Source organism: Strix aluco, chromosome 17, assembly GCF_031877795.1.
Source record: "Strix aluco isolate bStrAlu1 chromosome 17, bStrAlu1.hap1, whole genome shotgun sequence".
NCBI classification, from domain to species: Eukaryota; Metazoa; Chordata; class Aves; order Strigiformes; family Strigidae; genus Strix; species Strix aluco.
Genome location: NC_133947.1, coordinates 5,625,728 through 5,640,260, shown reverse-complemented (window position 1 = coordinate 5,640,260; position 14,533 = coordinate 5,625,728). Strand labels below are relative to the sequence as shown.

Sequence of the window (14,533 nt, the reverse complement as noted above, 5' to 3'; positions counted from 1 at the left end):
TGCTTTTTTTTTTAACTGCAGTTTCTTTCACAACATGGCTGACACTGATTTACCTCTGCTAAGCACATTGATTCATACTGCTGTAAACATACCTCCTGTTAGTGTACAAAATGAATGCAGTTTTCTTTATTTAGAGCTAGTAAGGCTTTTGTTTCTGTCTCCTCACAAAATGAGACTGTACTATGAATTTTGGGGGTAACAGGTCAGATTTTCTTTGCTCTCTGTTGTGTTTGCTTGTCCAGATGTTTGTTAAATTACGTTTCTAAAAGCTTTTCTTGTTTACACTTAAAATCTGTTCAGTTCTTTGATAGTTGTGAGAAGGGGAATGGCATTGGGAGAAGGGAAAATGGAAATTATTTTTTTGTCTGAGAAAGCTTTGTGTTTGCTAACTTTTCATCTAACCGTGCTAGGGAGCAGGAAGAGATTCTTCTGCATGTTAGTTTACATTTGCAAGTGTCTGTTGGGATGTGTGTGTATAGCAAAACCTGATAAATTAATTCTAATGGAATTAAGGTGTTGGAATTTCAGAGCTTATTCTCTGTGTTTAATTTTTTTAGTTTATATTACTGGGTTTTGTCTTTCTTGTTTTCAAACCTATTTTGTATTAGCATCCCCTAGCTTCTAGTAGTATCACCTGTTCTGTGAATCCTGCCTTTTTGGGAAGATTAAGCTTTCACTAGTCTTTCAGCAGTTAATTCTTTAGTAAGAATGTCTGAGCTAAAAGTTTAGCCAAGGAGCCTGGACAATACTTCTTCCTAATCCCAAATGCTAGTTCAGGATAAGGTACACAGTCTTTTGGAAGAAAGTTCAGACTGATTCATAATAAATTACATTCTGTGCTACATGTTTTTAGCTCCTCTTTATAGGGAATATTTTCTTTATCCAGGGCAACTCTTTTTCATAAGTGCCCAGTCCTGCATCCTGTTATTGCATACTGTTACTGTCTTATAATTTTGGCTGCTCTTGTTACTAAAGAACTCTTAAAAGACTTGAGTGACTTAAAAGATTTGCGTGACTTGACTTTGATGTAGCAGCTCTCAACATTAGGTGCCAAGTAAAAAGTTCATCAATGAAAGTGGAAGTCAAGGATCCCTGGCACCTTTAAAAATATCAATCCATTTAACCAACACACTTCTAAGTTTTCAAAGTGTACAGATGCTCCTAAAGAGATGTTGCTGCTGTGTAATGAATGGTGTATTACACGCGTAGATAACCTTCTTAACCCTGCAAGCTGCATATCCAAATTTGTGCGAAATCAGGAGCCCAGGAACACATTATACAAGCCCTGCAGAGCTGAGAAGGGACTGGGACACACTGAGATTTGCAACAGCGATGCGTTCCTCGAGTATCTCACTTCTGTGTTGTAGGTTGGGGCTCAGCTGAGCATGCAACTGTATTCCAGGGCAACATGGCAAGTTTGCCCTCCGGAGCCTCTGCTGGCTTCTGCCTTCTCATAGCAAGGGATCTGGGTTACCCCTATGCCAGCACAGCCCTGCTCCCAGTCACATAGCATACACTGGTGTGGGAGCCACGCGTGAATTGTGGGGGAGCTGCATGCAGCTCAGGAACCATAGGTTGTCCACCCCATGGCATATTGTCTTGCAGTCAGGCCTCTGTGCTTGTCCTTTTGTGGGTCACATGTATTAGAACATTCAGGTGCAGAAAAATCAAATTTGAAAGTGGTATGTGTTAAATGTACAAGAAGTAAGTTATAATGCATCTAGTTTTAAGTTTTTGTTGCCAAAAAATACCAGTAGATCATAACATATGCTTTACAGGGGGGAGTAGGCTGTTTTTCAGTGATGTGACATTCTTGCAAGTTCAATGCTAGTCCTTAAGTGACTTGTATTTTCTTCAGAGTAACTAACTGTTCCCTGCATTGTCCTGCTTTCCCTGCCAACCTTTTTGCCCGATTCGTTCCCTTTCTGCCCTACTTACCTTGTGGAAAAATGATGTGGGATTCACCTAATGAGAGAGATAGCATAGAGGTTTTTTTGAAGGGGTAGGAAAAGTAAAGCGTGACTTCTCTTAATGTTCTTACTCAGTTGTTCTAGAACATAAACATGTTTGCATACAACACCACGGTTGATGTGATGAATAACAGCAGAGAGGTTGTGAAAACTGTAGCGTGCTGGAGATGAACAGACATTTTTTAATATTGGTGTCTATGTACATAACTGTAGTTTTGAATTATTTCTGTTGGTGCGGCTTATTCATGTGGCTTGAAAGAAATCCAGTTTAAAGTCCTGTCTAAAACTTGTTTGCCTTTGATTTGGTTGCCTTCTGATAATTAACGTTTGAAGCAGAAAGAGGATACCTGTTACGAAAGATGTCGAATGTGCTACAAACAAGGGAATCAAAAGTTTTTATTTAGTGTTACTCAAATACTCTTCTTCACTTCTGGTGACTGAACAGGGATATCCAGTGCTGAATGGACTAGCTTCCTTCAGTGAGTGTAAGGATTTTTTATTTGTTTTGTTTTAGGATTCCGCCCCTAAATAGGTGAAGAGGCAGTTGTCATGTGCATTTAGGTGAATTGTTGTAGCATTTAACAAGGTGAAATCTATGTAGTTCTACAAAACTAGAAGAATTTCCTCTGGGACTCCAATCCTTGATCTCTTTAGCTAATTAATTATTTGAGGAACTGTATGGAATCAAGTGTTCCAGGTAATTAATGTGCTTAATAGTTAACAATGCTGAGGTGAATTTGAAGGTGGTTAAAGTTCTAGCTAAGTTAACTACAGTAAAGACTGTTTAAAATTTTTTCAATGTTTCTTCTATAATCTGTAGTTGAGTTAGAGACAGAAATATTTTTTTGTTTGTTCCTGTTGTGAAGGTGGCACGTGGGAAGTAACAGCGCTGTGGCATTGGTAAGCGGAGTAGAATATTGGAGAAGCAAGGCATGGTCTAAAGCACGGGTTTTTCTGGATGGAGCTTTGGAAGGGCTTAGCTGGATTCCAGCTCTTGCAGGATGGCTTCAGTTGACCATGCCATCATCTGACATTTTCCTACAAAAATTTCATAAATAACAGGAGTGTAGCTTCCCCACAGTATTCTTCTGGTGTTCCTCATCTTTAACGTGGAAGAGCTGTGTTTAAGCATAACGAAGACCAAGTTTTCTACTCTTTGCATCACTGCCAACAACAGAGCCCCTTGTGATGTAAAAAGGGTTTAAATTTGGCTTGTAATAGCAGGAAACCTGTGACTTCCCTTCCTTTCCTTCCCTCCCTCCCTCCTCAACACTTCAACTGTCTTTTCATGAGGCTGTTCCAGAGGAGTAGGTCTCCGCTCTTACATACTGTAGCATCTACTGATAAAGTGGAATGAAAACCTTCTGGTTTTTGCTGTGCAGAAGTTCAGATGCCAGTCCTTATGAACCAGAAAGGTTTTCTGTGTTATCTTGAGTCTAGGGTTCTTTGCTTCCAAGATGATGGCCTTTCACTGACTTTTTTTTTTTTTTTAAGTCATCTTTCCCCTCTGTGATGGCTGTGGGTTTGGCTGACAGACTGTAAGGAGAGGGTCATTGTCATGGACGATTTTAGAAAGTGGGAAATTGGCAAGGGTGATAGACAATTTTGAAGTGTCATGGGAAAAACTGTGACAAGCAGAATTATTTAGATGTAAATTGTTGAAATGTGACTTATGAAATCCACTACAAAGATTGACAAATAAGGGGAATGTGCCTTTGTGATTAGTAAGTTTGGATTGTATTTATGATTCAGGAAGTCTTGATGATATAGGGAATTTCAGATAATGCTTCTCAGCTTCAGTTACCCAAATGATATTGTATAATGATGACACTTTCTTAAACTAGTATGTTGAAGTGTTTGAATAGGAGTTTGTATGTTTATCAAATCTGTTAATGATGATGGCAGAAGCAGAACTGAATAGCTTTATTTTCAAGACCTAGATGATAAATGTATTTGTATGTCTCTTGTACTTTTAAAAATTACTTTCTCTTAGTGAGGAAGTTAAGAAAGCCAAGTTGCCCTCTTAAAGGCTTGGAACTTTATCTCTTTTCTTACCTAGATTTAGTAGTTTGTGAGGAAGGAAGAGTAGTCATTAATGCTTTCCAGTATTTTCTTTATGCATCTCATCCACCAAAAGTTGCATTCCAGTACCACCGTTATTTCACATAAACCAGTAAATGATGTTATCTAGCCACATTGGTCAGTGTCAATCTCTTTTATGACTGAAATTACTTCTGTCTTTGTAACTTTACTCTTCTGCCAGCTGATACTGTGTTTTGTTTTCTAACTTTGTTGTCTTTTTATGTGTGTGATTTTATGGAAGGGAAGTTAATGTTATGAGTGAGGAAAGCATAATTTTTATAACTAAGTCTTTTAAAATAATGAATTCCCTCCTAATGGCTAATACTAGTTTGTATGCACAAACATTATTGCTCTCTTTACAGTTCCTTTAGATTTGTGTACCAATACCATTTGGTTTTTAGAATGGTCACATCAGTTTCTTGCCAAGAAACAAACTGACTTTATTGTATTTTACTCTGTCAACAAAAATATTTTTTTCCTGGTGTTTGAGTAACATTGAAAATTGGAGGGTGTGGGGCTTGGTGTATGTGATTTCCCTTCCCGTCTCTTTCTTTCTTTCTTTCTTTGCATCATGATGTGTATCAGGAGACTTCTGCTGATTTGAGGCAGAGAGCATTTTTTTTCCCTCGGCTCCTGTTCCAGGACTGACAGATGAGGTGTTACTGTGCTGGAAACTTTGTGTGTACATGTCTGTTCAAGACTATGAAAAGTTCCATTCCAACTGAACAACTAGTTAGGGGTTTTGATCAAAATTTGTGCTGTATAACATAAAGTGCAGGTGTGGGCGGAGAGGGGAGCAAGGTATGTATTTCAGTCTATTTTAGGTTTTGTCCTAAGAACTGGTACAGTTGTGTAATTGAGATTTGTCAAAAGACAAGAATATACCAACAATGAATAAATACTATGATTAAGAACTGAATGCTGCATATAGCTTGTAAAAGTTTATGCAAGTTAAATATAACTTCCATCAACTTGAAAGAAATGGGAGGCAATATCTTGTGACGTTAAACACCCTAAGCAGACAAGAAATTCCTTAATTGTTAGGGTGTTTAATGTTGTGTTTATGTGCTTGAAATTATCTTTTCTTTGGAAATACTTTTACTTCTGTAAAGGGGAAAATTCCATTCTGTGAAAAAGTAAACCTGACCTCAATGGAGCATTAATACTTTGTTATGTTATAAAGAAAAAAAGGAAAAAAAAGTTTCCAGGTTTTGAGTTTTTCAAGTTTCTTGTGGTATCTTGCCCTAAGATATGAGATGTTCTCCATTAGGAACATGTGCAAATGTTTTGCATTTAAATTTACTACTCAGGTGTGATTTTAAATAGTGTAAGATGAGTTTTCAGAAGATTCTGATAGTTCATAGTACCTACACTAGACCTTATTTGGCAAAGAGTGGTAACATACTGTGGTGATGAATATTCTAATAGTCAATGGAATAACTCCTTTACCTTGCTCAGAGGCATTCTGAAGTTAAGCCATTAAAATATTTCCATGTGCAAGTATAGTGATTTTTTTTTTTTCCCAGGATGCAAAATGATGTTATTTAAGTTCATGAAAGTATTACAGAAAAGCAATGCATGAAGGAATCTAAAAGTTTAAAAGCCTGATTAGTTCTGTCTGGTTGTAGACACTCGTAGTAGGCTCAGACTAACCATAAGTGGAGAGATGACACAGTATTGAAAGAAAGAATAGACTTTCATTTTTACATTATGCTTTATTTTCAATTGCCTGTTTTGTGTGTTTGCTTTTTCAAGAAACTCTTACTTGGGTAGAAGAAGAAAAGTGAGAATTGAACATAAAAATGTCTTTATTTTTATAGTTGTGTGGGAAACAAAGTGTTGCTCATAGCAGAGCATGCATCTTATCTGCGTTTACTGGTTGGTTGGAAATGCTGAATTCTTGTAGCAAAGCAGTATTTAAACTACCAGTTTTATGTTGTTGCGTGTTGAGAGCTCTCCGTCCTCTGAATTACGATTCCTGGCCTTGCAACTTGACATTTGTGCTTTCAGTTAAATAGTTCAGTTTTCTGATTTAAAAAACAACAACAGAAAAACTAGTAGTAAACTTGTCCCTTAAGATAAATTTGCATATGTTGCAGACATAATTTGGCATGTAAAGGGACTGGCCAAAAATATGGCAGTAGGTTTATTTATTTTGAGGTTTAAATTTCACAAAAGCTTTTTAAGTATGCATAGGCAGCTATCAGCCTAGTAGAAAGCTTTATAGTTAGAGTTGTAGAGAGCTTGGAGGGCAATAACTGTGAATAGTGGAATAAGCATGAGTGATGTAATCTGCGAAGCAGGAGAGAGACAGAAGAGATTTTAAGACTTAACTATGTGGAGAACATTGTGAATGGGTCTGGGAGGGTTTTGACTTTTGATAGGAGATGTGGGATTTTACCCATTAGTTTTGGTAAACACAAATAAATGAAAAAAACCCCTGTTTTATAAAATTTGCAAGTTTCCTTTTTACCTCCTCAAAACAGAAAACAAACTGTTTGGGTAACTGAGCTAGTGAAGTCTGATTTCTGTAAATTGTTCTGTCTCTCCTAAACCTTTTCTGTAATAGTTCCTCCCAGTCCTCTAGAGCATTTGCAGTTCCTCCCCGCAGGACCCGTAGCTTTCCGGGTGTCTCCTGTATCCTCCAACTGATGCAGTCCCTGTTGTAGTCCATGGCCCTGGTGTTCCTTGCAACACTGGCCCCTAAATACTCCTGGATCATCCTGTCCTTTATCTTCCTTTATTTTGTTCTTCCTGCTACCTGGACAAAGTCAGCATGTGCTGTTGCTGGTGTAGATCTACATGAACTCTTTCTGCTTTCCCTCATTGGAGCATTAATTTCGGTCTCTCTTCTACTCAGCCTCTGATTTTCATATCTGGAAATTACTCTCTGCAACAGCAACCCTCCTACAAGTTTCATTGAAAGTGGACAACAGAATTTGAGAGAGAGACAGAAAAAAGCTTTAAAAAGTCCGGCTCTTCCTCAATTCACTCAAAATAATTTTTGAAATGTTTTTACTCTGCACATTCATGAGTTAGTGGAAGTGGTGTGGTGTGTTTTTCTCCATTGTCTTACCTTAAGCAAACATCTACTAGTATAAGCCAATATATCATATTCTGTTTAACTTGTTATTTAAAAATCACAAACTAGATTAAATTCCCCCCCTAATTTTGGATAACTTCAAAAATATAATGCTGTATGGAGAATATTAAATGTATATCTATATTCCACACTTCAGTGTCCTTTCTGAAAAAATTCAGCATATCAGGTTTTCCCCAACTCTTCTCAAGAATTAGACCTGCAGAGTGATTACCTTTTCTCTAGCCAGTGTTACAGAATCAGTACTATGTGAAGAATTTTCTTCTATAGTATCTCACTGGATTTCTTCTTGTCCTGTATATTTTGGATGGGCAGACTGGGCAGTATTCTGATTTTCCCAGTAATGGTTTTACTAAATGGTTTTAGTAAAATGGTTTTACTAATTTATGCAAATGGATGCTTAAATTACTTGATAAAAAGTATTCTGTTCATTTATGATCTTGAGCCCAAGGAAGGTTACCTTTTTGCTATTAAAACTGTACCTTCACATTATTGCAGTCCCTGAAGATTCCCCTTGCTTCATTACATAGCTATGTTTTATCTGTTGCCAGTCATTCCAGCTGGGCTAATTTTTTCAATTTCATTATGTTAAAAGCTAGTGTGTTTGTTGCATAGGATATAATTTATTACTAATAAATGATGTGCCTTCTCAGCTCCTTCTAGCAATCTAGCTAGGAGTGTCATTTCTTGTTCCTGTTTCTTAGGTTGCTGGGCTTCCTGCGTTGTTATGGTCTCTGTGGAATAGGTTCAGTAAGAGTGAAGATGTGTCCGTTCATTTCTCTTCTTTTGGGCTGGGCAAGCAGGTTTGTGGGGTTCTGAGGGATTTTTTTAAAAATGAAGACCACTACTCTTCTTCCAGTTTTGTAAGCATCCTTCCTGAGTGTCTCCTGGATTGAAGCAGGCATAGCTAATGCTTTGAAGTATAATCCAGCAGGCAAATTTGTCTCTATCTTTAGATATATGGTGCATTTGTATATTAAGGTTTCCAAAGTCCCATCTCTGATGAAGAGTTGAGATACAGAAATTGTTCAGCTTAATCTTGGTCATTCAAAGCTCTCAAGTTGAAATGAAGGAATTTCCACTGATGAGGGTTTTTTGTTTTAAATGTAACTTGCATCCTGATGTCAAAAATAATATGCCTTCTGTTTCACTTTGACAATTGAATCTTGAGTTCCTAGTAAATGCAAGAGTAAATGTAAGAGTAAATGCAAGAGGATGCAGCTCAAGCATAGCTGCATCAGCTTTTAATAGTTATTTCTACAAATGTACTCTAATTTAAACATGCAGTTAATTAGAATTACTTGTTTACATCTGAGTTTGCATGCTTGAAAACAGCAATACATTGAGGTATGGTTTTGACAGCTAAGGGGCAAAATTATCCGCTTTTTGGGGAATGTAGTAGTGGAATGTCTTGATGAGATGTTCTGTTTTAAGGTGTTTGCTATTAAAAAAGTATGAGAAAGCTTGTGACCTTCTCTATTAGCTACCTGTTGCTGACTGTGTTCTCCAGAGGCCTATTTAATAAGTCATTGTGTTCACTTGTCTTTTTAGTTAAGGCACCAGAAAACAATCATCTCTCCCAGCTGCACCCTTGTAGCATCCCAAGAGTGGAGGGTGAACTAATGGAGCAGGCAGAGGTGTGCAGTGTTTCCTTCTGAGGTTTAGTATAGTCCCAGTAGATGTTACATTTAGCCTTGAATGGCAACTTCACAGTTAGCTGTGGGTTTACTATTGCCTTCTTAACCATTGTGATTTAAATACTCTCTTCTTGCCTGTAGGTCTGCTTGCATAGGTAGACTTTTGTTTCCTTCAAGTTAAGACATTTTTATTCTGTTTTGCCAATACAATTATCTATATAATATAAATGTTCATATTAATTAGAAAATGTTGCAAGGAAATGAGTATCAGTGAAGTAGGTTTCTTCCTTAAGTTTAATGAGAAAGGATGCCTTGCTCATATATTGCTTAATTTTTTTTTAATAGTTAAAAGTGTGTAATGGGACACTTAGCACAGTAAGTTCAGAAAACTATGTGTATAATACCTGTTTTAACCCTGATAATTTAAATCACTTATAAATATGCTAGCTAAATTTGATTTAATGTGGCATTACTGTGGAAAAATTAAACTAATTGGTTTTGTGAATTTTAATGTAATTGCAAAACAGTGATTGGCATAGCTTCACATATTTTGTGTTGCTTTTAACAGTTTAAGACCATTTAAGATAAAGATGAAAATTTAGAGTTGTAATAACTTTGGTTTTAAATAAGCAAAAGATAATAATCATAAGGACATAGCCATTTGCTGAAAAGATTCTATTAAATACCTTTTATTTAATTTTTTTGGTTTTCTGAAATGAGAATATAATCACAGCACTGCATTATTAATGAAAAAAACTAAGTACAGTGCAAAGCTGAGGATTTTTTTTTTTCTGTAAATGCGTAAGAAAATTTGAAAGGAGGAAGGCTCAGTTAAGTAATCGGAATTCTCAGGAATGGTAATAATACTCTGATCCACTCCACTATACAAGCCCCAAGTCCGTGTGCAGGTCAGGAAGAGCAGCTTAAATTCTTGTGTCCTGGCCTACACTTCCAAATATTTGACAAAACAGTTGAGGAGGTCAGTGTCAGTAAGAATTTTAAGTGTTCTGATACTTTGTCTCAGTGTATTTTGCAGCAGGCATTACACAACTTTCTGAAAGATTTGCTTTATGGGGTGGTTTGGGGTTTTTTGTTAAATTTCTATAGTGTAGGAAGTTACTGAATTTTCAGTATTGGGTTTTGAAGCATACTAAAATAGATGCCTGTAAATTAGATGTAACGTTTTACTTTTGGTATGTAAAAATGATTAATGTTTCAAAATAGTTACTCATAGGAACACATTCTGCTTATGCTGAATGCTGTAGATAAAAACATGTTATTATTAAAAGTACGTTATAATTGCATATGTAACTATTTTGCCATTAAGTTTTTTGATTTGAAAATGGGAAGGAACTGTGTTACTGGACTCTAATTTCCCCAAACCATTGGAAACTTGAGATGCTCCGTACTGTCTCTGTGTTTTGCGCTCACTTAATTGGACAGTCTTCATTTTATGTAATTGCATCTTATGCAATCATATGTTTACTTTCCTTATGTTTGTCACTGAAGAATTTCATAGCATTCTGTTACCTCAGTATCTTTTTGACACCACTGGAAAATAAGGGGGTAGAAAAAAGTAAAAAAGACTGAGTTTAGTAAAGCATTTTTGCTTATTTTGCACAGTCGTAGGGAGTCAGAAAAAACACTTTGAAATAATGTAGGCAGCATACTGTCTGGCTTTATTCCTCAGTTTTATTCGTACTTAGGAAACATAAAAAGAGTTGTCCGAAAGTGGGAGGAAGGGAGAAGGGAAAGACTGAAGTGATAGTCTTAGATGATGTCCATAAATAATATTTAATATGCACAGGTAATTTTTTTTAAAAAAGGCCTACTATATATATTGCCCTTAGAAATGGAAAGTTAACCAAATTCAGTCCCAGAATAAACTTTAAAAATTTACTTCTCTCTGGAATTAACTGGAATCAGCTGAGACCTCTATTTTATTAAAATTAATATATTCCATTCTGGTAATTTTGGACAATATGAAAACAGTAATTTTTTCACTTTTAATGGTATTGTTTGGGCATAGATTTTATTACTGAATGCAGAAGGCTAAATGATACATAGTTATGTAGAGAAAGCAAAAATATTCTATAGATAGTTTATACCTTAACAAAAAAGTATGTATCCATCCTGTACGATGCTGCAGATAAAAAAGGAAGTTTAGCATCTGTGAGAAGGGCAGATATCAGAATCATCTGTTAGAATATGGATATTTTCAATAAATAATGGACAAGAATCCCAAAGGAACTATATGAGAAACTATGGAAAATGCTAATGTTAATTTCTTTTTAATTCTTAGAAAAAGGGGAACAATTCCATTGGTTAAAGTAAGAGATTGCCCAGATGCTTGGCATCAAATATGGGCATTTTAATTTATTATTATTACTGGGTTTTGCATCAAGGGTATATAGGAAGAACGTCATTAATGGTCAGCTTAGCTTCACACGCAGTGAGATCTTGTTGAATGAACCTGTGCCTTTTTGGCAAGGTTATATCAATCAAAATCAACTGATTTGGTATTTGATACAATATCAAATTATATTTTGATTTTTAAAATTGCATTGTGTGAAATTAACAGTGCATATATTACAGGAATGTAAAAGCTGGCTTACTGATAGATCTCTCAGTGCAGTGGTTAATAGAGGCAATGAGGGGGCCCACTTCTTGGAAAGTCCAGGGAACTAGTGGTTACATATTTAATAAAATCATTCCATAGATTGCTGGCCCAATTCAGTCTGAAACCCCTCTCTGCAAACTGGCCACATAGTTAATACTGGGAAGGTCAGGTTACTCTTTTAGGGTGATCTGAATAATGTGTTTAAAAGTTATACTTCAGAAATTTATTTTAATACAGCTGAATGTGAGACAGTCTCATGGGAGTCAGAATGTAGATTGTATCTGTAAAATTGGAAAAGGACTTGAAAGTCAATTAGTTAATTACCTTAGCATGCTTTTTTTGTGGCAAAAAGGCAAATGCAGGTTTGGATGCCTTAAAAAAAGGGAAAGTGAAACATAAGTAAAAGTGGATTTCCAACACTAACAAGAGTGTTATTAAAATAGTATATCGCATGCTGGTGTCTTCACTTCATGAAGGATGTGGAATTACTGGAAAGAATTTAAAAGAAAGGCCACAGGAGTTGTACAAGCTTCAGAAGTAGCTTATCCAAATGCGATTTCATTGCCATGTAGAGGTAATACTGTGTGAGGAAGATCCCTAAAAATGAAGGCAGGCATGAGATTCACTTCCTTGGCATTAGATATACTTTAATTGAAATAATTTGTTGGGTATGAGGAGGCCTCATTTGAGCTTTCTCAGGGAACCGAGTTTATTTTTAAACCATGTTTCAATCCAGCTTCTGGAGGTAGAGCTTTCCCGATGCAAGTGCTTGCTCGTAGTGGCCACTCTGGCCTTGGGAAGCACAAAGCCTCATGTGCTGAAAATTACCCACTTCCTTTGCAACTATGGGCTTTTATTTTTGCTTTTATTGCCCTGAACATCATTATGATATATTCAATTCTGTGTTGGTATTTGAAGCCTTGAAACTTTGGAGTCCTGTGTTTGCCTGCAGGCATCAGAGTTAGGGAAGTGTGGAAGTTGACTTCTGGTTTTGTTTTTTCCCTTTAGATAGTTTGCTAGTTGTGTTTTGTCACTGTTTTCACAGCCTTCTGAAACATCAAAGATCAGTCAAGGTCTGAGGTGATGTTAGAAGATCCTCTTTTGTGCTAGACTGGTTGATTCTTACTTACATGATCCAGATAAACTTAGTTGAAGAGCTTGAGGTATGAAAGAAAATTTCACTGGAAACTGTTGGTCTTGTTTCCATCTTCTGCTGCATAAGGCTTTTTTGACCTTCTTGAATTATTAGGGCAGACTTTTTGTAATCTGTTCTCTGCCATTGCAGGAGTCTCAGATGCTCAATCTCATTTCAGATTGTGACTTTCACAAATTGTGAAATTTCATTTGAAATTTCAACTTGATACTAAAGTATATGGAGAAGCACAGTGGTTTATGGTACACTGAAAGGCAGACTGAAGTATTCAACTATACTCTCTGGCCTAAAATTTTTCAAAATACTTACTGAATGCCTGTGTTACCTGATTGTTCCTTGCTGTACCAAACTGCTAACCCAGGTAAAAGCCCTGATTCTGAAGTCTCTTCTGTACAGGCAGACCCATATATATGCCTGAGGAGGTGGCTTGATGGATTTAGTGGGATTCTATGATTACGGATGTCTGTATTTTGAAAGAAATAGCAAAATTTCACTTCAGTGTGGATAATTCAAATTGGTATAGTTTGAGTGCATTAGTATGTCTTAATGAAACCAAATATAGTTCTCTTCAGTTCCATTCATTCTGGACCTTATCTCTCTTTCTGATATGTCTCACTAGTTGCCAAGCAACCTCAACAGTAGTTCTGCACATCCAGCAGCATTTAAAATAAAAAAAGTGAGTAGTTGTTGCTGAAAATAAGATGCCTTCTGGTGACATGAATGAAAAGAGTTACGAGAGAAGGAAATGGGGAGTGGCGAGTTTGGAGCTGATATTCTGAAAAAGCTAATAATATTTAGCACTTAAGTAGTGCTTTTTATTTTCCAAGCACTAATCAAGCAATCGTAAGATTATTAAATAAAGACTACTTTTTTTCCTTTCAGTGAGTGAAGCACAGTTATGTTTATGCTTCACAGAGCAGAGGGCAGGATTTAGTCCCAAGAGGGCAGGAGTTGGTTTAGTATATGTATTTCTTTCTCTGACCTGTATTGACTTCCTGTGTTTCTAGTTGGACTGCAGATTAACTGGAAGGTTTTGGAAGATTTTTGTTTGTGTGTTTGCTGATACATAGCCATCACTATCTATTCATTTCATGCTGATGCACCTGCAGTGTATTGAATTTCATTAAAATATTTATCACCTGGAAGGCCTTCCAAGCTAGAGGTATGATAGATTGTGTGTAGGTCCTTTATTACTTGATAATGCTGTAATGCTTACAAAGCAATAAATAGAGCTTATTTCACACAGGAGACAGGATATAAAAATGTGATCTGAGCAGCAAAGTACAATAGCAGAGGATATTATAATGAAAATGAAATCTGGTTTGGTAAAATGATTCTGGTTTAGATTGTTAAGTTTCTATGATCACTTCATTTCAGTTGAAAAAGAAAACTATATAATACACATAGGCTGACTAAAGCAACGTTGTTGAGGACACAAATAAATTAGAAAGTATATGAATTAAGACTGCCTTAATTTGAGTTAATTTTAATTTAGGACACCTTTGCCAATGACTGCCTATATGAAAAGGTAATTTTAAATTCTGTAACTAACTCCTAAAAAGCAGTAAGTAATTCTAATTCTAATGAATTTTTTTTTAAAGCAGGTTCTGACACTTAACACTCACTCCCTCAGTCGCAGTCTGTCTGGAATCACTGAGTTGTGTGCCGTTAAGCTATCGGTGAATTAAGCTATCCCACAAGTTTTGGTTTGGAGGACAGTTGTTCCCAGTCACAAGTTAATGCTTTCCTTCCCAGTCACTTTTTTCTGAAGGTGGTGATTTTAGAAACACACTTACTCTCAGAGTAGTAAAAAAGGAATGTATTGCAAATGTGTCAGAAATTGGGATATGTCAAGTCCCTGGTTCAATTTATACACAAACTAGGTTGTGTTCTGAATTACATATTTAGTGTCCGCGGAAGACACATACATGTTGGACATGCTTCAGACATAGTGAGGCTGTTACATGCAGG

The 14,533-nt window shown here is 36.3% G+C and overlaps 1 protein-coding gene across 3 annotated transcripts in view; it reads left to right on the top strand.

Annotated features, from left to right (window-relative positions):
* GNAS (GNAS complex locus) overlaps positions 1 to 14,533 on the top strand; it is a 159,309-nt gene that overhangs the window by 63,885 nt on the left and 80,891 nt on the right. The gene's annotated exons all lie outside the window — the stretch shown is intronic.